Below are 27187 nucleotides of genomic sequence, written 5' to 3' on the forward strand. Positions count from 1 at the left end.
TCTCTCTCGGGTTCTCTCCCTTTGTGACTCCCAGGTAATTGTCGGCCTCAAGCCTCAGCTGAGATTTATAACATCACATTCCGCACTGCTCTCTTATAGGATCGTCGTTGTCCCTGGAAGACTGTGGAAAAGAGGAGGATTAGACAGAGCAGATGGTGTTACAGTGATTGAGTGAGCTATATGGAATGGAACTGGTTATCTGGGGAGCTCGAAGACCTGCAGCAAATAAAGACGTTTACTGGAAGATACAGCGGGAGTTGCAGGCACTGAAGAAGGCAAAGGAAATAGAGAGATTATGGCATGTTCATGATGTAGCTTTGTAGAGTCTAAAGGGCTTTTTCTGAGCTGCTTACAGAGATGTGTAGACTTCAACAAATGCAAATTGACAGCCAACAAGTGTTGTATGGTACTGGAGACTGAGATGTTACAGAGTTAGAAGACTGGCAGTAACTGTGGGGAATATAAACTTTTGGAGCACTGGTGGTGTTCAAGGACCCCCAGGACATGAGGAGGTGCAGAGAATGGGAGCATTCCAAATAGTCGGATTGTAGGGTCTGGAAGTCCTGAGATGGATACGGAGGATGAAAAGTGCCAATTATAGAGATTTAGGAAGGAAACTTCTGCTGTCATTGATTGCAGTTATATGGAGAGTTACAGAAGCTGAAGGGTTTACAAATTTTTAAAGGGAGACATTTCAGGTGATCAGAAGTCTAAACAAGAATAAAGAAATTTTAGAGATCCCTAGCACAGATGGCTATGGAGGAGGTAAGATATTGTGAGGAACTATAAGTCGGGGAGGATGTCAGATATAAAATGGAGAGCTGCATTCTCTGTGTGCAGTTATAGACGAGAGATTGTGCTGTAGCACCTGCTGGAGGGCACACAGATAACAACAGTTCCAACGGCTGGTGCAGGGGCTCAGGAAGGCAGCTCATCACCACCTTCTCCAGGGAGTTACTGATGGGAAGGTAATGGTGATACTCTGCTGTTTACAGCCAGACAGAAAAATAAATCCAACAGTGTGTGTGAAATGAAATTTTCCTGTCATAACAACATGCTTAGCATGGATAGAGGATTTGTCTGATTGCCACAAAGGGGTCTTTTTCATGATGGGAACTGATGATTTCGGGAGCGCCGCAGGGGTCAGTGTTGGGACTACACTCTACACGTTATTCATTCAGAATCTGGACAAAGGATGTGAAGGGGTATGAGGAATGGATTTCCAAGAAAGATCCCATGGATGATATTCGTGCCATATAAGGAGCAGGTGAAGTCTCTGGGTCTGCACTTGATGAAGTTTCGAGCCGCGTGCAGAATCTCATTCAGACTGACAGAATACTGAAGGGTCTGGATGGAATGGACAGGGAGAAGGTGTTTCCACGAGACGAGAGACTAGGGTCCAAGGGCACAGCTTCAGAGTGAAGGGACCACCCATTGGAATAGAGAAGTGGAGGAATGTATTCAGCCAGAGGGTGATGGATCAGTGGAACTCACTGCCTCATGGGGCTGTGGATGCTAAGTGACTCAGTGTATCTAACTCCGAGATAGCTAAGTTCTTGACAAGTAAGGAGATCAAGGGTTACAGGGAGTAAGTGAGAGAATGAGCTTGAGAAACAATTCAGCCATAATCGAATAGTGGAATAGACCCGATGGACCGAATGGCCTAATTCTGCTCCTGTACATGATGGTCTTATGGATTAAGCTTTTTCCATAGGTCTCCAACTGTGCAGTTATAATTTCTGGCATATTGTTTACCATACATACCAGCACCTTCCTGATTACTGTTGTCACCTCTTGGTTTCAGATCAACTGCAGAAAGCTACATCACAGAGTAACGTGGGAATCGTTGTGTATAAATCTCAGAAAGGTAGCATACAGGGTCAGCAGGACATAGAGAAGGTAAATGGAATGCTGGCATTGATTCCAAAGGGAATGGAGAATAAAAATAGGGAAGGCTTGTAACAACTATAGAGGACTCCAATCAACTCACACTGAGAATATTGAGAACAGGTTTGGCGCCCTATCTGGAGGGAAAATGTCCTTGCATTGGAGGCAGTAGAGAGAAAGTTCACCAGGCTGATCTTCAACATGGAGGGATGTTGATGAGAAGAGGTAGAGAAGGTTGAACTTGCAGTCGCTAAATTTTAGAAAATGAGGCAAATTTATTGATACAACAAAGAATTTTGTGTTCTTACAGATTCGGTACTGAGACATTGTTTCCCTGAGCAAGGAACTGTAACGGGAGATAAAGGGGAATACAGACACCAGAGAGACTAACAGAGAAAAGCTGGGTTGTAGAGACTGGAGGATGTTACAAAGTTCGGGTGGTTTGAGATCACTGTTGGTGGTTAGAGATCAGATAGGTTGTCGTGCTGAAAGATGTCAAGGAGAGATACAGGGTTATCAGTCCTGAAGGAGTTACAGAGATCGGGAGGAATATAAGGACTAGAGATTAAACAGATAGGGGTGGATGTTGGCGCTCCAGGAGATACAGAGAGGGGGAGGCTTGTCGAGACTGGAGATTACACAGAAATTGGTGGGAGTTGGAGCTACAGAAGGTTTTAGAGAAAGGGAGGGTTTTGGCCCTGGAGATTACACAGATGGGGTGGTATTTGGAGCTACAGGAACCTATAGAGAAAGGGAGCATTGGAGGAACTGGAGATTACACAGATTGGGGTGGTAGTTGGAGTTGCAGGAGTTTATAGAGAAAGGGAAGATTGTTGGTGCTGGCAATTACACTGACATGGACAATAGTTGGAGCTGCAGGAGTGAGTGAGTTAGGCAGGGTTGAAGGGACTGGATCAGTGCACACAGCCAGGGAGAAGTGTAAGGGTTGGAGGAGCCAGAGATACTGAGGGTTGTAGGGCTGCAGGAGTTCAGAGAGTTAGTGAGGACTGTGAAGGCAGGTTTGCAGCATTCCCATCAGTTACACAGAGATGTGGAGTGCTGTTCTGGAGGAGGTTACAGAAATCAACAGGGTTGCAGATACTGCACGATATTACAAAGACAGTGAACTGTAGTATTTGAGGAGGTTACAGCGACAGGATGCATTGAGGAGTTGGAGGCTGCTACAGGTGTTAAACATGCTGCAAAGGATCAATAGCCTTACATCGATCAGGGAGATTTGAAACTCTATAGATAAAGAATTGCAGCGATTGAAGAATATCACAGAGATGAGGAGTAACACGAGTTAGAGGAGTCATAACAGGGATGATCTGTAGACAATGGAGAAATGGAAGATACAGGGTGATCTGAAGGGACTACAGGTGATCAAAAGGACAGTGAGGCTTTTCAGTGTAGGACTGGGGCAGTTTACGCAGACAGGGAGTATTTTATGGAATGTTGCTATTTACAGAGATTAAGAGATTTGTATAGATTTGAGGAATGAACAGAGGTATGGACGTTCATGAAGACCTTTGTTGATGTCGGATGCTGAGGTTCTGGAAATTAAATGGACCGGTAAGCTGGACAATCTGTCAGAGCTTACAGAGACAGGAACAGCAATAGAGCTTGGAGACAAAAACACAGATAGGGAACATTGCAGACACTGGAGGTTTCTGCTTTAGGGATGGTTGTAGGGGAGTGTAACGCTTACACAGATAGGGGTGTAAGAGCTGGAGAAGATTATGAAGATGATTAGATTGGTGAGGAGACTGGAGGAGCTTACATTGACAGGACGGGTGATAGCAACGGGAGGATGTTACATAGATAGTAAGTCTTGTAGAAAGTGATCAGGAGAGTCACAAGCATTGGAGTTGGTTCCACAGATCGGGGCGTTGCATGAACCTGAGAGGATTAGGCAGATCGGGAGGATTGTAGGATGTTCACATTTTCAGGACTGGAAAAGGTTACACAGTTAAGGAGGGATGTTGGAGCTGTGGGAGTTCACAGAGACTCAGAGGTTTGAAGGGTTTGGGGCTGTTTATGGATAGAGGGATATATTTAGGGACAGTAATATGAATGCAGAGGGAGACATTAGATTAGACTCCCTACAGCGTGGGAACAGGTACTTCTGCCCAACAAGTCCACACTGACCCTCCAAACAGTAATCCACCCAGACTCACTTCTCTCTGACAACGCACATAACACTATGGACAACTTAGAATGGCCAATCCACCTGTCCTGCACATCTACGGACTGTGGGAGGAAAGCAGAGCACCCGGAGGAAACCCACGCAGACACAGCGAGAAAGTGCAAACTCCACACAGTCACCCAACGCTGGAATTGAACCTGGGTCCCTGGCACTGTGAGGCACCATTGCTCACCACTGAGCCACCGTGTGGCCCAAATTACAGAATTACACAAGAGAGAGTGTTTGAGGTGCTGGTAGGGCTGCAGAGAGTGGAGGAGCAAACAGAGATGTGGAGTGCTGATGTGGCTTGAAAAGTGTCTGGGGATGTTTATATAGATATGAAGGTCAGTAGGGATGGGAGAAGGTTACTGAGATCATGTGGTGCTATAGGCCAGGAGGCTGGAGTGTTATAGGGCCTGCAGAAGGTTACAGTGATATCAGGTTCTCCTGGGGCTTGAGGAAGGTCCACAGGTGGGTATTTTTTTTTAGATTAGATTAGATTACAGTGTGGAAACAGGCCCTTCGGCCCAACAAGTCCACACCGACCCGCCGAAGTGAAACCCACCCATACATTTACCCCTTACCTAACACTATGGGCAATTTAGTATGGGGAGAAAGTGAGGTCTGCAGATGCTGGAGATCAAAGTTGAAACTTTATTGCTGGAACAGCACAGCAGGTCAGGCAGCATCCAGGGAACAGGAGATTCGACATTTCGGGCACAGGCCCTTCTTCAGGAATGAGCAGAGAGTGTTCAGCAGGAGAAGATAAAAGGTAGGGAGGAGGGACTTGGAGGAGGGGCGTTGGAAATGTGATAGGTGGAAAGAGGTCAAGGTGAGGGTGATAGGTCGGAGTAGGATGGAGGCCGAGAGGTCAAGAAGAAGACTTTAGTATGGCCAATTCACCTGACCCTGCACATCTTTGGACTGTGGGAGGAAACCGGAGCACCCGGAGGAAACCCATGCAGACACGGGGAGAACGTGCAAACTCCACACAGTCAGTCGCCTGAGGCGACTAGAGGATTTTACAGAGATGGGTGCACTGTAAGTATTGTCCAAGACTACAGAAATAGGAATTATTGTACTGAGTGCAGGATGAGATTATTGAGATTTGTCATTTTATCTACACTGGAGCAATTTACACATAGGGAGAGTTGTCAGCATTGGAGTAGGTTTGAAATATACAGCGGGAATATGGGAGGGGTGGAGGTTACAGAAATAGGAAAATTTCTGGGAATTACAAGCATTCAAGACACTGGCGCAAATGAGTTGGACCAAAAGGCATGTCTCCTTACTGTATGACTCTATCACACGACAAGAGACAGTGTGAGAGATGGAATATAGAACACAAAGATCTCAGGTTTCATTGCCAACTCCTTGGGGGTTTCCCCTCTGTTGTACTGAGCCTCACTAAGACAGCACAAGCCTGGATTGATAACTGTCAACTTCCTATGTTGACACAGGAAGGCTCAGTACAGCAGGGATTGAACCTGGAACCATCATGCTCTGTGTTCGTGCTTCAACACTGTATCTATGTCATGTCTTCCAGACCAATGTTCGATCCCTTAAATACACTCTGCTCTGTTCACTGTGAGTGATCTTACTGATCTGCAGGATTTACTGAAGGCTCCAGATCTCACTCTCCATCGATCTGGCTGACCACTGTCTTTAGTGTGGTGATGAATGAAACAGGAATTGGGAATTCTGCGAAGTCAGAAATATCCTGATTTCCTACAGGAGACAGAGGAATAGACAGAATGGGAAATTAGACTGACGCAGTGAGGGTTGAAGGTGAGAACGCAGTTCAGTAAAGTGATCAAGGCAGCATTCGGCATGCTTTCCTTCACTGGATAGGATATTGAATAAAAGAGTTGGCAGGTCATGTTACAGTTGTATTGGACTTTGGTTCGACAACATTTGGAATATTACATGCAGTTCTGATCACCACATTACCAAAAGGATGTGGATGCTTTGGAGAGGGTGCAGGGGAGGTTCACCAGGATGTTGTCTGGAATGGAAGGGGCTACCTATGAAGAAAGTTTGAATAGATTCAGATTATTTTCATTAGAAAGACAAAGGTTGACTGGGGACCTGATTGAGGTCTACAAAATCATGGGATGTACACACAAGGTGGATAGCATGAAGCTGTTTTCCCCCAGAGTGCAGTGAATGGAACAGAAGACAGAGATAAAGTGGATTGTATAGACTGGAGGACCAAACAGAGATATGGAGGGTAGTCGTGACTGAAGATGTTTATAGATATAGGAAGGTTTAATTCTGCAGATTATTTAGACATGGAGAGTGTGGAGTCTGACAGATTTTCCAGAAGGGCAGTAATTTTGGTTGGACAGTTTCACAGATGAGAGCATTAGTAACCTCCTCCATTTTGGTCAAAGTGGGAAAGGTTGTAGGGGAGAGTAACATTTCTACAGATAGGGGTGTAAGAGTTGGAGAAGGTTATGGAGATGAATAAATACATGGAGATACAGGAGGAACGTACATTGATAGGGTGGGTGCTGGCGACAGGAGGATGTCACACAGATAGTGAGTCTTGTCGGAACTGGATTGGGAGAATCACAGGCTTTCAGTGGGTTCTGCAGATCGGGAATGCTGCAGGCACCTGAAAGGATTGTCGAGTCTCCAGCGAGTGATCGTGTAATTAGGGCTGGAAGAGGTTACGTAGATATGGAAAAATTGAAGACAATGTATGCTGTTTTCTTTTTCTTGAACAAAGCCTCAGTATCCCTCATGAGCCAGGGATCGCTAAACCTGCCAGCTTTTCCCTTCACTCTAACAGAGACACATTGGCCCTGGATTCTTGAGATCACACTTTTAAAAACCTCCCATTTGTCAGTCATTCCTTTTCCTTCAAACAGACTCACCCAGTTGATGGGAGCATGATGTGGAGGAGCCTGTGTTGGACGGGGGGGGGGGGGGGTTATTTGGAGGCACTAGGTTTCAGAGCGCTGCTCCTTCATCAGGTGGTTGTGGAGCACAAACATAAGGCACGGAATTTATAGCAACAGGATAACAGTGTCATGGAATGTAATATCAAACACATTTAGTTTAGTTTTCATATTTTAGAAACATCACCTGCACTTCGAAAGCTAGTGCTTTGAAATAAACCTGGAGTATAACCTGGTGTTGTGTGATTTTTAACTCACCCACTTGACATCTGCTCGATCCTGCCTAATGGCCCCAAACCTCTCCCTGCTCAAGTTAAAGACATTAATCTGTGGACCTGTCTGATCTTTTTCCATAACTTTGTTAAAATTAAGACAGTTGTGTTCACTGGACCCAAAGAGCTCTCCGACTGACTATTCAGTCACTTGCCTGACCTCGGTTTCTGAGGGGAGGTCCAGTGTTGCACCTATCTAAGTAGAGTAGGGCCCTCTCCAAATTGATATATGAAACTTCCTTGGACACATTTGACAAACTCCACCCCATACGGGCCTTTTACACTCTGGATGGCCCAGTCAATAAAGGGGAAGTTAAAATCTCCAACCAATACTACTCTATTATTTCTATAGATACCTGAAATCTCTCTACAGTCAAGGATAGTAGTGGGAAGTTGCGTGTGAAGGCGGAAGAGATTGGGGAGACACTGAATGAATACTTTTCTTCAGTATTTACTCAGGAACAGGGCATTGTCGTTGATGCGAATACTGAGTCACAAATAAGTAGAATGGATGGCTTTGAGGTATGTAGAGAAGAGGTGTTGGAAATCCTGGAAAAGGTGAAAATAGATAAGTCCCCTGGGCCTGATGGCATTTATCCTAGGATTCTCTGGGAAGCAAGGGAGGAGATTGCAGAGCCATTGGCCTTGATTTTTATGTCCTCTTTGTCTACAGGAGTAGTGCCAGAAGACTGGAGGATAGCAAATGTGGTTCCCTTGTTCAAAAAGGGGAGTAGGGATAACCCTAGTAACTATAGGCCGGTGAGTCTCACTTCTGTTGTGGGCAAAGTCTTAGAGAGAATTGTAAGGGATAGGATTTATGCACATCTGGATAGGAATAATGTGATCAAGGATAGTCAGCATGGTTTTGTGAAGGGCAGGTCGTGCCTCACAAACCTTATTGAATTCTTTGAAAAGGTGACGAAGGAGGTTGATGAGGGGAAAGCGGTAGATGTGGTATATATGGATTTTAGTAAGGCGTTTGATAAGGTTCCCCATGGTAGGCTACTGCAGAAAATACGGAGATATGGCATTGAGGGTGAGTTGGAGGTTTGGATTAGGAATTGGCTGGATGGAAGAAGACAGAGGGTAGTAGTTGATGGCAAAGTTTCTTCATGGAGTGCCGTCACTAGCGGTGTTCCGCAAGGATCTGTTTTGGGACCATTGCTGTTTGTCATTTTTATAAATGACCTGGAAGAGGGGTTAGAAGGTTGGGTGAGCAAGTTTGCGGATGATACGAAAGTCGGAGGAGTTGTTGACAGTGAGGAAGGATGTGGCAGGTTACAGCAGGATATAGAGAAGCTGCAGAGCTGGGCAGAAAGGTGGCAAATGGAATTCAATGTAGCTAAGTGTGAGGTGATTCACTTTGGGAAGAATAACAAAAAGATGGGGTACTGGGCTAATGGTCGGATACTTGGTAGTGTGGATGAGCAGAGGGATCTTGGTGTCCATGTACACAGATCTCTGAAAGTTGCCACCCAGGTAAATAGTGCGGTGAGGAAGGCATATGGCGTACTGGCTTTTATTGGTAGAGGAATTGAGTTCCGGAGTCCTGAGGTCATGATGCAGTTGTATAAGACTCTGGTGCGGCCGCATCTGGAATATTGTGTGCAGTTTTGGTCGCCATACTATAGGAAGGACGTGGAGGCACTGGAACGGGTGCAGAGGAGGTTTACCAGGATGTTGCCTGGTATGGAAGGAAGATCGTATGAGGAAAGACTGAGACACTTGGGGCTGTTTTCATTAGAGAAAAGAAGGTTTAGGGGTGACTTGATTGAGGTGTACAAGATGATTAGGGGGTTAGATAGGGTTGACAGTGTGAACCTTTTCCCGCGTATGGAGTCGGGTATTACAAGGGGGCATAGCTTTAAATTAAGGGGGGGTAGATATAGGACTGAAGTTAGGGGTAGGTTCTTCACTCAGCGAGTCGTAAGTTCATGGAATGCCCTGCCAGTAGCAGTGGTGGACTCTCCCTCTTTATGGGCATTTAAGCGGGCATTGGATAGGTATATGGAGGATAGTGGGTTAGTATAGGTTAGGTGGGCTTGGATCGGCGCAACATCGAGGGCCAAAGGGCCTGTACTGCGCTGTATTCTTCTATGTTCTATGTACACATCTGCCCCTTTAGTATCTGCTGGTTATTTGGGAGTCTAGAACACAATCCCAGCAGACTAACCATCCTCTTTCTGTTTCTAACTTTTCACCATATGACCTCAGTTGATCACGCCGAAAAGAGTATCCTCTCTAAGCACAGTTGTTATATCCTCCTTATCAAAAGTGCAGCTCCCCCTCCTCACTTACTTGCCCCTCTGTCCCGCCTGTAGCTTCTGTATACTGGAACACTGAGCTGCCAGTCCAGCCCTTCTCTCAGCCATGTTTCTGTTATGGCTATAATATCCCAGTCCCCAGAGTCAATCCATGATCTGAGCTCGTCTGCCTTACCAGTCAGGCCTCGTGCATTGAAATAAATGCCCTTTAAACCAGAAGTCTTTTCCCTTCCTTGACTGTGCCTCGGGATATTCTGGAAAGGAAACTTGCTCTTGATGGCTGATGCATTTTTCCCTTGACTGATAGATGGTACCTCTCTTATTCAGAGTCCAAACCCCCCTGTCAAACGAGTTTAAATCCTCCCTGCATAACACTGGCAAATCTCCCTGCAGTCCAGAGGTTTTAACAATTGATTGTTGAGGGTATTCGCAGGTAAAGGGACGTCAGGCAGGTGGGAAGCTTTCAAAAGAGAGATAAAATGAGAATTCAGGGGCAGCATATTCCTGTTAGTCTGAAGGACAATGCCGATCACAAGTAAGAAACACAGGATGATTTGGGGTTATTAAGGCTCTGGTCAAGAAAAGGGGGCACGTGTCACATATAGCCAGCTGGATTAAGGGAATCCATTGAGGAACATTGCGGGTGGAGTAATTCACTTAAAAGGGAAATCAGGAGGGCCCAAAGGGGACCACAGAAAGCTCTGGCAGATCAGGCTGAGGAAAATCCAAAGAGAGTCTACAAGTACATTAACAACAGAAGATCAACTAGGGACAGAATATGGATAAATATGGCCATTCAAGTGTAGAATCACAGGAGCTAGGCGAGATCCCAAATAACCATTTCACGTCAGAACGTACTGTGGACAATGACTAGCAAAGAAAGGGAAACAAACAGTGATGGCTTGTAAAGAGTCCTTATTTCAGAAGAGGTCATAGAACACAAAGGTAGAGAACGCCCTAGGTCCTAAACAAGTGTATCCCAGAATATTGTGACAAAGTAGTGGCAGGGGATTGAGCAGGGATATTTATGTCATTGTCTTTCGCATTTCCACTGGGTGTAGGTGGCTGAGGGGTGATCTAATCAAGGTTTAGAAAACCATGAGGGGTACAGGTAAGTTGATTAGCCAACGTCTTTACCCCAGGGTAGTGGGGTCCATAACTAGATGGGATTGAACTGCAGAAGGAGAAGGTGTTAGCAATTCTGGGAAGTGTAGAAAAACAGTCCCCTGGGCCAGTTTGGATTTATCATTGGATTTTGGAAAGCCAGGAAGGAAACTGCCAAGCCTTTGGCTTTGATCGTTAAGACATCATTGTGTACAGGAATAGTGCCAGAAGGCTGGAGGACAGCAAATGTTGTCCCCTTGTCCAAAAAGGGGAATCGAGACAACCCTGGGTAATTATAGACCTGGAGCCTTACTTCGACTCTCGGTAAAGTGTTGGAAAGGCTTGTAAAAGGTAGCATTTATAATCAGCTGGAGATGAATAAGTTGATTAGAGATAGTCAGCATGTTTTTCTGACGGGTAGGTCATGCCTCACAAACCATATTGACTTCTTTGAGATGGTGACCAAAGAGGTGGATGAGGGTAAAGCAGTTGATGTGTATATAGATTACAGTAAGGCATTTGTTCAGGTTTCCCACGGTAGGCTATTGCCTACAATACAAAGGCATGGGATTGAGGGTGATTTTGCTGTTAGGATTGGATAATTGGCTTGCTGAAAGAAAACAGAGGGTCGTTGTTGAAGTGAAATACTCATGCTAGAGTTCACTTACTATTTGGAACTGCCAGGATCTGTTTTGGAAACATTATTGTTTGTCATTTATATAAGTGACTTGGGTGAGGGCATTGAAGGATGCGTTAGCAAATTAGAGAAAAACACTCAGGTCGGTAGAGTTGTGGATAGAGACGAAGGACGTTGTAGGTTACAAAGAAGCATAGATAAGCTGCAGAACTGGACTGTGATTTTGCAAATGGAGTTTAATGTGAAAAAGTGAGAGGTGATTCACTTTGGAAGAAGTAACAGAAACATAGAGTACTGGGCTAATAGCAAGATTCTTGGTAGTGTAGATGAACAGAGACATCTCTCTGTCCATGTACATAGATCCTTGAAAGTTGCCACCCAGGTTGATAGCGTTGTTCGGAAGGCATTCGGTGTGTGAGTTTTTATTGGTACAATCATCAAGTTTCGGAACCATGAGATAATGCTGCAGCTGTACAAAACGCTGGTGCGTCCACATTTGGAGTGTTGCCTATGGCTCAGGTCACCGTATTAGAGGACGGATGTGAAAGACTTGGAAAGGGTTCAGAGGTGATTTACTAGGATCTTACCAAGTCTGGAGGGAAGGTCTAATGAGGAAGGCTGAGTGACTTGAATCTGTTTTTGTTCAGGAGAAGACGTTGGAGACCAATTAATTGAGACATATAAGATAACCAGAGGGTTAGATAGGTTGAACAGTGAGAGCCTTTTACCTCAGATGGTGATGCCTAGCACGACGGGTGATATCTTTAAATTGAGGAAGATATTAATATTAATATTAATTAATAGATATAGGACAGATGCCAGAGGTAGGTTCTTTACTCAGAATAGTAGGGGCATGGAATTCATTGCCTGCAACAGTAGTATACTCACCAACTTTAAGCACATTTAAACGGAAATTGGATAGGCACATGGATGAGAATGGAATAGAGAAGGCTAGATGGGCTGCACATTGGTTCCACAGGTTGGCGCAACATCGAGAGCCGAAGGGCCTGTACCGCGCTTCCATGTTCTATGTTCTAGAGGGCATAAGTGTGAGATGGGAGAGAAAAAAAACTGAAAAGGGATTCGAGGAGAAGATTTTTCACACAGAGGATGGTGCATGTATGGAATGAGCTTCCGGAGGAAGTGCTAGAAAAAAGTACAATAACAACATGTAAATGACATTTGGGCAGGTACAGAGAGAGGAGAAGGTTTGAAGGGATTTGTGTCATATGCAGGGAAACGTGATTCAGTCAGGGACTCTGACCAGCATGGGTTAGTTGGATCGAAGGAACCGATTCCATGCTGCATGACACTGTTCCAGGTATTGGAGGAGGAGACTATCGAGATAAGGCATGTTATAGACACTGAAGCAAGTTACAGCGATTGGGATGGTAGTCTGGAATGCAGCATATTTCAAGTATGTGTAGGGACTATCAGGGAGGAGGTTACTGGAAATGGAACTCTTACAGTAGTTACAAATTATTGAAGACACTGGTCCACAAGACATGCCACAGATACAGTGCTGCAGAGTAATGAGTCTCAGTACAACAGAACTTAGAGTAGGGGTGGGGATTGAGCCTGGGGTGTGTGTCTGTACTGTGCTCCCCCTCCAACACTGTATCTGTGTCATGTCTTGTTAGCCGATGTTTGGAGCTCTCTCATTGCTCTCTGCTCTGTTCACTGTGAGTGATCTTACCGATCTGCAGGATTTATTGAAAGACCCAGATCTCTCTACCCTTTGTCTCTCTGGCTGACCAACCATCTTCAATGTGGTGATGGACGACACACCCAGCAGCTGGGAAGTCCACTGAGTCAGGAAATACCTGAGAACCTACAGGAGACAGAGGAATAGACAGAATGGGAAATTAGACTGATGTAGTGAGGGTTACACATGGAGAATGGCACTGAGTCCCACAGAGATCTGGAAAATCCCACTCTCCATCCCTGGCCTGTGCTGCTGTGTCTCTCTGGAGTGGATGATTTTGTTGGCTCAGGATCTGGAGTAGCTGCAAGAGCGAGAGGCATTGACAGAGGCAACAATTAGACACACACAGTGAGAGATATCACATGGAGAGATACTGAGTGATATCACCAGAGTGCAGGAAGGTGTGAGGATCAAAACGGTGTATATGAAGAGTGGGTTTTGCTTCACGGTGCACTGGTTTAACTTGTCAGGGATGAGTAACCTGTGAGCAGGTGAAGTGATGGCCGAGTGGTATTATTGTATCCAAAACCTCAGCCAATGTTCAAGGGAGTCAGGTTTGAATCCCACCATCTGAAATGGTGCAATTTTAAATCAATAACTTTTAAAAATTGTAATTGTCATGAGTAAGCATGAAACCATTGCTGATGTCCAAAATAACCTTTGTTCATCAAAAAGACACTTGTTCTTAAGAGAAGGACATCTGCCCATCCTCACGTGGTCTGCACGACTTACCCACAGCAAAGTATTTGGCTCTCAATTGCCTTCTGAAATGGCCAAGCAAGCTACTCAGCTCAAGGGCAGCTAGGGCTGAGCAATAAATGCTGACCAGCCAGACACACACATCCCACGAGTAAATAAAAACAATCCCATTGCACTGGGCCACAAGGGAACCATATGTATCCAGAGAGATAGGTTTCCCTGTGTCCCATGCATCCATAATTTCTGAATGGTTAGAGGTAATGAGGTGCTGTATGAAAGGATGGAGGAGTGCTGTGGGGACTGCAAAAGATTACAGTGATATCATGTGCTGGAGATGCTGGAGGGTAGGTTGGTAAGGGTTGGATGTGCTGGACAAGATGACACACATAATGATTTTTGTAGCGTTTTGGGGATAGTGGACATAACACTAAGTTTCAAAGTCATTTTGGAAAGAGATAAGGATAGTGCAGATGTGAAGAGGCCAAATTTGGAGAAGCCCCCTAATCGTTAGAATATCACTGTCACTGGGCATTATCACGATCATGATACAGCACCTGTCAAACACAGACTGGGTGGAACTATTTGCAGTTGGGCTCATATTCGGAAAAAGGAAGTATGTTAAAGTGGTACAGTGAGAATTCAGGGCCGGTGTGGTCCTCGATGAATGAATGTCAAAGGCAGTAACTCCAGCAAATACTGATCAAGTGATGTCGTGAGCTGGATAAAGAACGTACACTGCAATGAAAACAAGCAAAACCCTTCAAATGTATAGAAAGTGCAAGGGGGTCCTTCAAATTGAGGGTCAAAGAATGGACATGAAATATCTTTGGCAGATACTTTTAAAGAAAGGCCACAAGGTATTTAATCAGTATAGTTAGAGGGTTGCACCTGTTAGAAACCAAAGGAACAATCTGTACATGGAACCAGAGGAAGTAGGTGAGGTCTTCAATAAATGCCTCCCGTCCTTATTCACACAGGAGAAAGGCATTGTAGCCAAGGATTTCAGTTGAGGATGGTGAGGTTCTCGAACATGTATCGACCAACAAGGAGGAAGTATTAAATGCTTTCACAAGCATAAAGGTGGATAAACCCCCAGTGCCCAATGAAATGTATCCCAGGTTACTATGGGAGGAGATTGCTGGGGCCCTGGTGGATATATTTGATACTTTGCTGGCCACAAGTCAAGTGCTGAATGACTGGAGGATCGCTAATGCGGTTCCTTTGTTCAATAAGAGCAACAGGCATAGGCCAGGTAATTACAGAGCAGAGAGTCTGACAGCAGGAAGAGGGAAATTATTGGAAAATATTCTGAGGATGAATCAAAACTTGCAAATGCAAGGGTCAACTCGGCTGCGTCATCACTGACTTGGTAGAGGAAGATATCGCCTCAGAATTCAGTTGCGTTTTTTGATTTGGTCTCTCAAAATATTGAGGAGGGCATTGCAGATGATGTGGTTTACATGAACCTGAATAAGGCCTTTTACAAGGTCTCACATGGAAGGCTGGTCCAAAAGGGAAGAGCCCATGGGATTCAAGGCAAATTGGTAAATTGGATACAAAATTGAGGGATAAACTTCTTTGTATTTGAAATCCTTTCACCAGCGGGTGTACCATGGGGATCTGTGCAGGAATTGCTGATTCTTCTGTCGAATAATAACTTCAATGTGCAAGCATAAGGTATCATTAGTCGGTTTGCAGATGACACGAAAGGTGACGGTGCTGTTCACAGTGAGGAGGATGGTCTCTAGATACAGTCTAATGACGATCAGATGATGATCTGAGCAGAGTTTAGTACTGATCAATGTAAGGTCATACCCTGTGGGAGGTATGATAAGCGAAGGACAGATATAATGAATGTTCGATCCTTGCCGAGTACTGAGTAACAAAGGGATCTTAGTGGACATGTGCCTAGATCCCTGAAGGTGTCAACACAGGGAGACAGGGTGGGAAAGGCACATGAACTGGGAGCGGGAGGGGGCCCCATACTCTGGTGGGGCGAATTGCTTGAGAGGATATAAACTAACCTGGCATGGTTTTGGACCTTAAACAGCTGTAAGGCCAGAAAGAAGATTGAGGCCAGTGCACAAGTTAAAGAGAGAGAACATTCAATCGACAAGGCAGGCAAGAACATCGCAGGGAATGTGGAGAAACTGATGATTAAACTGCATTTATTTCAATGAAAGAGGCCTGACAGATGAACTCAGGGCATGAATTGGAACATAGGACTGGGATATTATAGCAATTGCAGAAACACAGCTGAGGGAGGGGCAGGAATTGCAGCTCAATATTTCAAGGTAGAGATGCTACAGGAAGCTTGGAAGGTGAGGCCAAAGAGGACGTGTGGTAGTGGGTTTTAGAAAGGATATCCCTGTGGGATCGCCCAGTGAAGCTATTCTAGTGGAACTGAGAAATAAGAATGGGTCATCACTTTGATACGATTGTCTTACGAAACCCGAATAAGCCGTGGCTGACTGAGGAACAAATATGTCGGGAGATTTCAAATATCAATCAAAATAATAGGGCTGTTATGGTTGGGGTTTTTAAACTTTCCAAACATAGACTGGGACTGCCAGTGTTCAGTGTTTGCAAGGGAGGAATTTGGTAATTGCATTCCATGAAAACTCCCAAACAATATGTAAATGTCCTGAATAGGGAAAGGGGCAAATACTGACCTCCCCTTGGGAAACAAAGTAGGGAAAGGGACTGAGGTGTTAGTGGGAAGGCATTTTGCCAAAGTGACCACAGTTCTATTAGTTTGAAAATAGCTATGGAAAAAGACAAGTTCAAGTTATAAAATGGGGCCAGACCAATCTTGATAGTCTTAATCAGGAACTTTCAAGATGTGATTGGGGAGTCTATTTACAGGGAAAGGAAAGTCGGCAAATGAGAATATTTTAAAAGTGAAATAAATTGAGCGATCAGCGCCAGCATGTTCCTGTTTGTGTGCAGGTCAATGCTGACAGCGTTAGGAAACACTGAAGGAAAAGGGGGCACATGTCAGGAATAGCCAGCTGGATCAAGGGAATCCCTAAGGAGCATAGGGGCTGTAGGAATACACTTTGGGTGGAAATCAGGAATGCAGAAAGGGCACTTGAAATAGCCTCAGCAGAGAAAGATAAGAAGAATCCAAAAGTGATTGTGCAAATATATTAAGAATATACAAGTAAGTCAAGACAAAATTGGGGCCCTTAAAGATCAATGATGCCATTGACGTTTGGAACTGCAGGATATGACTAAGTCCCTAAACAAGTTTTTCACTCCAGAATTTACTATGGACAAAGACTGGGGAACTCAGGGAACAATTGGAGGTCTCTGCAATTCCAGTCTCCCCGCTATAGGAAGGATGTTGTGAAACTTGAAAGGGCTTAGAAAAGGTTTACAAAACGTTGCCAGGGTTGTTGCTGAATAAGCTAGGGTTATTTTCCCTGAAGCATCGGAGACTGAGAGGTGACCCTACAGAGGTTAATATAAACATGAGGGGCATGGATAGGGTAAACAATCAAGGTCTTTTCCCAGGGTTTGGGAGTCCAAATCTAGAGGGCGTAGGTTTAAGGGCGCCCTAAGGAACAGCTTTCTCACGCACATGGCGAGATGTGTATGGAATGTGCAGAGAGAGAAAGTATTGGAGACGGATGTTATGACAACTTTTAAAAGGTATCTGGATGGGTATAAGAATTTTAACGGTTTAGAGGTCAATGGGCCAAATGCTGGTAAATGGAACGGATTTATTTAGATCTTCTAGTCAGCATAGATGAGTTGGATCGAAGGCTCTGTTTCCATGCTGTATATGTCTATGACTTGAAAAGAGCACATGTTATAGAAGAGATGGTGTTGGAGGTTTTAATACGCAAAGGTATGGAAAGCCCCAGGACCTCATTAAGTGTATCCACAGATGATGGTTCATAGATGAAATGGACTGCCAACAGTTGGGAAGTCTATTGCGTCAGGAACTTCCTGAGTACCGACAGAAGACAGAGGAATAGACAGAATGGGAAATTAGACAGATGCAGTGAGGGTTACACAGGGAAAATTGCAATGAATCCCAAAGATACCTGGAAAATTCCAAACTCCATCCCTGGCCTGTGTTGCTGCGTCTTTCTGGAGTTATGTTAGTTCAGGATCCAGAGTAGCTGCAAGAGCGAGAGGCACTGACAGAGGCAATTAGACCCACACGGGAAGGATACCACATGGAGAGATATTGAGTGATATCATTAGAGTGCAGGAAGGTGTCAGGATCAAACAATAATGTTGGAAGAATGGGTTTAGCTTCATGATGCACTGGTTTCAGTGCTCAGAGATGAGCAACCAGTGAGCAGTTGAAGTGATGCCCCAGTGATATTATTGCTAGAGCGTGTATCCAAAACCTCAACTAATGTTCAGAAATGGTGGAATTTGAAATCAGTAATTTAAAAAAAAAGCAATTAACAATCCACAAATAAGTATGGGACCATTGCTGATGTACAAAATAACCCAAACACTTGTGCTTTCGAGAAGCTCATCTGCCCATCCTCACATGGTCTGCACGACATCCCCACAGCAAAATGTTAGCCTCTTAATTACCCTCTGAAATGGCCAAGCAAGTTACTCAGCTCAAGGGCCACTAGGGCTGAGCAAGAAAGGCTGGTCAGCAAGAGACACCCACATCCCATACCTGATTTACAAAAAAATAATCCATTAGGATGGTCCCACTGGAACCGTGCTGGGACCAGTGTCCAGGCCGATCATGTCAGTAGGTTTATGGACAGAGCTCTAAACTGACAGAGCGGATGCAGGGACAGAGTTCAGGTGAAAGGAGCTTTCCAAATCCAAAGAGAAAAGGTGAAGCATCAGAACAGCACAGGGATGTAGCTGAAGACAAGCAGAAAGGAACAGGATGGGACAGAGTTTAACTAAAACTGTACATCAGCCAATAGGTATGGGACAGGAAATTGTGGGAAAGAGTAAATTTTTTTTTTGGAGTGGACAAAGTCTCGTCAATGAGGTACATGGGTTTGCGACACAAAGATAAAAGATGTTTAGACACCATGTAGATGTGGTTACCAGAATGAACAAAAGATGTAACATCAATATTCAATGGTTCAAAACCTTGCAGAAACTCAGGCAAAATGGGTAACGCTAACAATAATGGATACCAAAGGCATTACAGAGAAAGCATTTGGCCTCAGATCATGAAGTAGAGTCAGTCTGAATGTAAATTTTGGCTACTACTTGCCAAGGACACAAGCAGCAGAACAGATTTAGGCCACCGAACAGCATTTTGTTGCTCATCACAGCATTAAGCAGAAACTCATTGGAATGTTTAATAAAGGCATTGCGATAATTTAGTGAAACTTCAATATTCGTATAATCGGGACAATCACACTGACAACAGTGATATTGGAAGAGGAGTTCCAAGAATTTTTTTTCAGTATTTCTTTGAGTAACACATTGTACAACTGGCTAGAGATGTCACTACTTCAGACCGACCGTTATGTGATGAAACTCAGTGAAAGAGTAATGTCACCTGGAGAGATTCTCTGAGAAATTGTGATAAAGTGCAGTTTAAATAAATATAAAGTTTTAAAGTGAATCACAGAAAGGACAAGCTACAGTGAGAAACAAAAACAGCCAATGAAATGAGTTTGAGGGGAGAAGTGACCAAGGTAAACAGGCTAAACAAACAGAAGTATGTGTCTGTAAATGAACAGTGGAAAATATTTGAAGTACAGTGTAAAACACGCAGCAAAAGGACATTCCATTGAAACAGACAAAACCTCAGACTTCCTGGAACTGATCCCTGCAGAACACCACTGGTCACCGAGCTCCAGGCTGAATACTTTCCATCTTTCATCACCCTCTGTCTTCTGTGAGCCACAAATTCTGTATCCAGAAAGACAGGTTTCCCTGTATCCCATGCCTCCGTAATTTCTGACTGATCCATAAACGTGTTGTGTCACACTCGCAAAGGATTCAATAAGATTTGTGAGGCATGATCTGCCCCTTACAAAGCCATGCTGACTATCTCTAATCAAACTATGAATCATAAATCCTGTCTCTCACAGTACTCCCTAATAATCTGTACACCACAGACATAAGACATTCTGTAATTCCAAAGATTGTCCCTATTCCCTTTCCTGAACAAGGGAATAACATTTTCCTGCCTCCAACTATCTGGTATGACTCCAGTGGACAGTGAGGGTGCAAAGGTCATCGCCAAAGGCGCAACAATCTCTTCCTTCACTTTGGACATATCCCTTAGGGTGCAGCAGATTTATCTATTCTTATGTTTTACAAAATTCTCAGCACATCCTCCTACTTAACATCAACCTGTAAACATGTATCAGTCCTTTTCATCGTTGAATACTCTGGATAATTTAGCATGGCTGATTCATCTAACCTGCACATCTTTGTGCTGTCGGTGGAAAGCAGAGCACCGGGAGGAAACACACATAGACGATGGGAGAACATGCAAATTCCACATACAGTCGCCGGGGGCTGGAATTAAAATCAGGTCCCTGGTGCTGTGAGGCACCAGTGTTAACCACGGAGACACCGTGCTGCCCCATGTAACCCTCTAGAGGTCTATTTGATTCTTGCTTCCTCAACCATACGTCAGCTTCCTTCTTCCTCTTGACTAGACATTCTACATCCCTTAGAAACTTGTCAAATGCTTTGCTGAAGTCCATTTGGACAACATTGACTGCTCTGCCTTCATCCAGCTCTTGGCAACCTCCTCATTCCTGATGAAGGGCTCCGGCCTGAAATGTCGTTTTCCTGCTCCTCAGATGTTGCCGGACCTGCTGTGATTTTCCAGCAACATCCTCTCAAGTCTGATCTCCAGCATCTGCAGACCTCACTGTCTCCACTTCCCTGAAGAGTCAATCCGGCTTGTGAAACATTGTTATCCGCTCACAAAGCAATGCTGACTATCTCTAATCAGCCCATTCCCCTCCAAATATACTTAGCTCCTTCCTCTCAGAAGCTCCTCCAACAAATTCCCCATCACTGGGCTGTAATCTCTCGGCTTTTCTCTGCAGCCTGAATTGATGGAACAGCATTAGCCAACCTCCAGACTTCCAACACCTCACTGTGTCTGTTGATAATGTAAATACCTCTGTTAGGGACACTGCAATCTCTTCCCTAGCTTCCCACAATGTTCTAGGATCAACCTTTATTTGTTTTACGACTCCAGCACTTTCTCTTTTCCGTTGAGCATTCTTTCCAAGACATCACTATTTGTTTCCCCAAGTTCCTGAGCTTCCGTGTCTTTCTCCACAGTAAATTCCGACAACACTATTTTGTCTAATATCTCACCCATCTCCTCTGGTTCCACACATAGGTGACTTCATTGATCTTTAACAGGCTCTATTCTCTACCAAGTTACTCATTAGCCCTTCTTGAAACTTGTGCAAAGTCTTCTGAAAACTCAAATAATCCATAACCTCCGGACCACCACACATCTCCAACACCCTTATCTACTCTGCCATTTATATTCACACCAACAAATAAGATCCAACAGGCTCAATAACAAATTCTCTGTATAAAATGTGTTTCTAAGGGTCCAGTTATTGTTTATTGACACTTCCTTTCTAACACATTTCAGCATGCTCCTGACTTACTGTCAGGCTAACACTGTTCGGTTTCAGACTGACAGCAGAAAGGGTTGTGGGAGTTCTTGTTTATCAATCTGAAAAAGGTAGCTTACAGGGTCATCAGGTAATAGAGAAGGCAAATCAAATACTGGCATTTATTACAAAGGGAATGGCGTCTGAAAAGAGGGAGATCTAGGGTAAGGTACAATCAGACCACACCTAGAATATTAACAGCAGTCTGAGTGCGCTAAGGAACAACATTGTCACATTGGAGGCAGGCCAGAGAAGGGTCACTCGGCTGATCCTGTGAATGGAGGGATTTTCTAATGGGAAGAGGTGGATTAGACTGAGGTTGAACCCATTGCCGTTCAGAAAACATGAGAGAGAAGTTGAATGAAACATTCAAGATTCTGGGGGGCTTTGACAGATTAGATGCTGGGAAATTAGAAAACAGAGCAGTAGAGCACAGTAATAGGCCCTTCGGCCCACCATGGATGTGCTGTCCATTATGCTATTCTAAACTAGTCCCATCAACCTGAACATGGTCCATATCCCTCTATTCTCTGCCTGTTCATGTTTCTGTCTAAATGCCACTTCAATGCTTTGCTCATATTTCTGCTTCTCCGACCTCCCTCAGTAATTTCCACTCTCTACGTTAGAAAAACGTGCCTCACACATCTCTTTTAAACTTCCTCTTTTCACCTTAAATCTATGTGCTCTACTATTTGAAACTTACACATTGGAAAAGAGAGTCCGACTATCCACATGATTTGCCCCTGTCCTAATTTTATTTTCCTGTACCTGGTCGCCTGTCAGCTTCTGATACTCTCACAAAACAATCCAACTTTGTTAAATTTTCTCTTATACCTAACACTCCCTTCAAAAATCTAACACAGGCAACGTGCTGATAAACCTCTTTTGTACTCTCTCCAAAGCCTCCACATCCTTTCTATTGTGTGGAGATGAGAACTGCACACAGGACTCCAAATATGGCCAAACAAACATTTTATACCATTACAACATCAGATGGAAACTACTATACCCAACGTTGTGACCGACGAAGGCCAGTGTTCCATTTGCTTTCCTTCGCATCTGAAACACTTCTGTTGCCAGTTTCAGGGGGTTACTGACTTGCACCAAGATCCTTCTGTATATCAATGTCCCTCAGGATGCTAACTTTTTTCTTGAATTTGACATGACCTCAGAGTTGTCCAGCTTAAACTCTATTTGTCATTTCTCTGCACATCTTTCCAACTGATCTGTAACTTCCTGCGACCTTGGATCTCCTTGCTCATTAACCCCAACTCCATCAATTTTCATGTCATTTGCAATAATTATCTCTGTTACTTCTTTTTGTTTCAGTGGTGTGAGAATCTGCAACCAGAGAGCATAAAATCCCAGCAAGGGCTCATCCATTTAAGATGGAGATGACGAGGAATGTCTTCATTCAGGGGGTAGTGAGTCTGTGGGAATTCCTGACTGCAGGGGGCAGTCGAGGCTGGGTCATTAAGAATATTTACAGCAGAGGTCAGGTTTTAATTAATCAGGGAAACAAAGGTTTTGTGGAAAAGGCAGGTAAATAGAGTAGAGAATCATCAGATCAACCATGATCTGACTGAAGGGCAGAGCATACTCAAAGGGCCAAATGGCCTAATTCTGCTCCTCGATCTCATGGTTGGAACTCAAACTCAATTTGTCCTAATAACATTATGGGGCTCGACTAACAAAACACCTTTATAATGGGATTACTAGATATTTATTATTACATAGCATTTGATCTACAAAAGACAATTTTGTTGATGGATCCCTGATGTGATGTTATAGAAAAACATCTCGTATACAATCCAGGATTCCATCCATTACGGCCCTGATACTCATTAGTTATCCAGTCGGGATGGAGACTACTGTCACACACATTTACTCTACTGCCCTTGCTACAAGTACATTCAGTATCCTGACTGTAACCATATTGGCATTACCATCACTGGTTGGTTCCTATAAATGAATTCCTGCTAAGGGCTGCTGCTGCTTGCTTACTCGCAGCTCCACTCAAATAAGACTCCAAATTTTGATCTTCACTTCCACATGAATGTCTCATTACTGCGTTCACCTCATCCTTTCTTCACCACGTGTTGGCCTTTTGCCTATCCTGCCTCGATTCCACAAAACCCTTCAGTATTCACTTCCCTGCAATGGCCATTCTGCAGCAACATCTCCGGAATGACAGTTCGATCATATCTGTTCACTGTCATTCCATCTCCTTTAAAGCGAATGCAGGGAGCCATTCCTCAGTAGTGGGGGATTGAACAGATGGATAGAGGTTACAGAGGCTCGAGGATGTTTGAGTTAAACAGAGTTACATTTGGTCAAGAATGGTCAGTGAGACAAAGAAGTTTGGGGATTGGAGGAATTTACAGAGAGAGAGGGAGCTGGATTAGATTCTGAAGATAGGGATAGGGATGGAGATACATTAAAGGCAGGCAGACTGATAAGCACAGACAGAGGGTCATAGAGGCATAGTCATAGAGTCATAGATATGTACAGAATGGAAACAAACCCTTCGGTCAAACTGGCCATGATGAACAGATACCCCAACCCAATCTCGTCCGACCTGCCAGCACCTGGTCCATATCCTTCTAAATGCCTCCTATTCATAATACCCATTCAAATGCCTCTTAAATGTTGCAATTGTACCACCCTCCACCACTTCCTCTGGTAGCTCATTCCATACACGTAGGAATCAACATCATCATTCACTGTCCATCGTTCCATTCACTGTCATCAACGTGAAAAAGTTGCCCCTTAGCTCTCTTTATATCTTTCCCCCTTCACCCTAAACCTATGCTCTCTAGTTCTGGATTCCAACACCCCAGGGAAAAAGACTTTGTCTATGTACCCTGTCCATGCCCGTCATAATTTTGTAAACATCGATAAGGTCACCCCTCAGCCTCCGACGCTCCAAGGAAAACAGCCTATCCCTATATAGCTCAAATACTCCAACCCTGGAAACATCCTTGTAAATCTTTTCTGAACCTTTCAAGTTTCACATTTTTCCGATATATTACGCAATATTATGAGAGTGACCTAACCAATGTCCTGTACAGCCGCAACATGACCTCCTAACTCCTGTACTCTATACTCTGACCAATAAACAAAAGCATACCAAACACCTTCTTCACTATCCTATCTCCCTGCGACACCAATTTCAAGGTGCAATGAACCTGTACCCCAAGGTCTCTTTGTTCAGCGACTCTCTCTAGGACCTTACCATTAACTGTGTAAGTCCTGCAAACATTTGCTTTCCAAAATGCAGCACCTCACATTTATCTGAATTAAACTCCATTTGCCACTTCTCAGTACGTTGGCCCATCTGGTCCAGATCCTGTTGTAATCTGAGGTAACCTTCTTCGCCGTCCACTACACCTCCAATTTTGGTATCATCTACAAACTAACTAACTGTACTTCTGATGCTTGCATCCAAATCATTTATGTAAATGACAAAAAGTAGAGGACCCAGCACCGATCCTTGTGACACTCCACTGATCATAGGCAACCCAGTCTGAAAAACAATCCTCCACAACATCCTTTGTCTTCTACCTTTGAGCAAGCTCTGTATCCAGTGGCTAGTTCTCCCTGTATTCCATGAGATCTAACCTTGCTAATCAGTCTCCCATGGGGAACCTTGTCGAACACCTTACTGAAGTCCATATGGATCACATCTACCGCTCTGCCATCGTCAATCCTCTTTTTACTTCTTCAAAAAACTCATTCAAATTTGTGAGACATGATTTCCCACACACAAAGCCATGTTGACTATCCCGAATCAGTCCTTGCCTTTCCAAATACATGTACAACCTGTCCCTCAGAATTCCCTTCAACAACTTGCCCACCATCGAGTTCAGGCTCACCGGTCTATAGTTTTCTGGGAGTTTCAGGGTGTTTCAGGGAGAAGAGTATTGTATATACTAACAGAGATATGGAAGATTGTAGTGACTGAAGACATTTAAATATGTAAGCGGACTTCTAGGCTCTGGAGGCGACGTAGATAGGAAAACAATGGACAATGCCAGGTTGCTGGGTTGGAGACAGTTACAGAGATAGGGACGGTTGCACAAACTGAAAGAGGTTCCATTGTTGGGAGTGTTGGTGGGGGTGGGGGGGAGTTGAGGGTGAAGTTTACAAAGATTAAGTTTGAAGAATTGGAGAAGGATAAGGAGATTACAATTTTTTCACAGCTAAGGAAGGATTGTAGGAGCTGGAGAAGTTTGCACAGATAGCGAAAGAAGAAGAGGTTAAAGACAAATACATTGACATGGAGAGTGGTGTTGGTAGGAGGAGTTTACAAGGATAAGCAGCACTGTCAGGGTTTACAGGGATGAAGGAATTTAGTATTTACTGGAAAAAATGTCGGAATTAGTGTGTTAGGAATTGAAGAACTTGACAGAGACAGAGAGCATTGTGTGGATTAGAGGAGATTCCAAACAGAGAGAGGATTATTGGGACTGGAGGATAATAGAGATCACTAATACAGCGTGGGGAAAGATTGATGCCTGGGATCACTGTGCTGTCTCAGTGAGTACCAGTACAGCAGAGGTGAGAGCAGGACTCTCACAAGATGGTGGGAATGAAGCCTAGAATGTTGATTTTCCTTGCCCAGCACTATGCCTATGTCCTGTCTTCCAGGTCTGAATGCAGAAGACCACTAACTCCTCCCTGTGCTGTTTACGGTGCGCTGCATGTTCTATTATGCATCAAGGAAGTATCTCGACCGAGAAAAGACTTGGGCCTCTCAGGGATGAAGAAGTTTGGGGGGGGGGGGGGGGGGGGGGGGGGGGGGGGAGGTGGATTAGTAAGAACAGGGAAGGGGAGGTGGGGTGGTAAGAACAGGGAAGGGAATACAGTGTGTAAGAGGGAGCATGAAGAATAAAACCAAGCAGGAGCATAGGAAAGTCTGAATGATGTTTGTGAGGGAGGCCACATAAACGAGTGGAATAAATTAACAGCACAGAGCATAGGGACATGCAGTAATGAAACCCTCATTTGAACATGACTGGAAGGAATAACAATAAACTATCACATCGGATTAAAATCCACATTATTAAAGGTGGCGCAGGTTGGACAATGGAAAAGAGATTGTCACAGAGGACAGAGATGAAACAGTGCAATGGATGGACATGGATTCAGATCCACAGTAAAGGGATCACACCAGGGCCTGACCAATGAATCGCACCAATCTAGTTCAGTATTGGATTATAGATGAATGCTCAATATTATTCACCTCTGAACCAATTTCATTGTCCTTCAATGTAACTCTCCAGCTGGACCTTTTAGCTGAGAAAATAGCACAGAACTGGAATCAGAGAAACACTTCAGTTTTCAGTACTTCTATTTCTCTGCAAAATGAGATGACAAAAGACACATGTTGAGACACATTCAGAATAAACAAATATATGTCTTGGTTTGAGTGCTAAACATCCACCTGTTAAAGGAGTTTCCAAAATCCACCATCATCAACTCAGGACGGGAATTTACAAAATGATTTGAAAGATCTCGTATTTTAATGACAAGGTTATGTTGTAGAGACGATTTGAGAGATTTGATATATGCATCCCATTTTAAGATATTTTTCTAACCGCCAATTCTGTTTTTCCAAATATTATTTGGAAAACAAGACGTTGGAATACAAGGAGAAAAGTTATTCATGAATAGAATCAATCTTCTCTAATTAACTGAATTCAATGGCGGGTGTAGCTACCCAGCATGCCCAGCGGTTCTGAAAGCCCTCTATACTCACGACAGGTGAGGGCAGCACATTGGCAATACCGACTTTATCTCCGTTGAAAATGGGAAGAGATGCGTTTTTGCACATGTTAAGGCTGCAGGAGCTGGAGAGCGTTAAAAACCCTTTCAGCGAGAAGTGACCACGTTGAAAAGTAACTTGCGATTAAATGTATCGTAGT

The 27187-nt window shown here is 44.1% G+C and overlaps 1 long non-coding RNA gene across 1 annotated transcript; it reads right to left on the minus strand.

Moving 5' to 3' along the window:
- LOC122552408 (uncharacterized) lies at positions 1-27187 on the minus strand. The gene is made up of 3 exons (XR_015757085.1): positions 27022-27187; positions 12949-13083; positions 1-121 (listed from the first exon to the last, which is right to left on the minus strand). It is a non-coding gene; the product is annotated as an uncharacterized LOC122552408 (long non-coding RNA).

The sequence above is a fragment of the Chiloscyllium plagiosum genome, unplaced genomic scaffold (genome assembly GCF_037043375.1).
Source record: "Chiloscyllium plagiosum isolate Xiang-an unplaced genomic scaffold, Cpla_swu_hap1 HiC_scaffold_5, whole genome shotgun sequence".
NCBI classification, from domain to species: Eukaryota; Metazoa; Chordata; class Chondrichthyes; order Orectolobiformes; family Hemiscylliidae; genus Chiloscyllium; species Chiloscyllium plagiosum.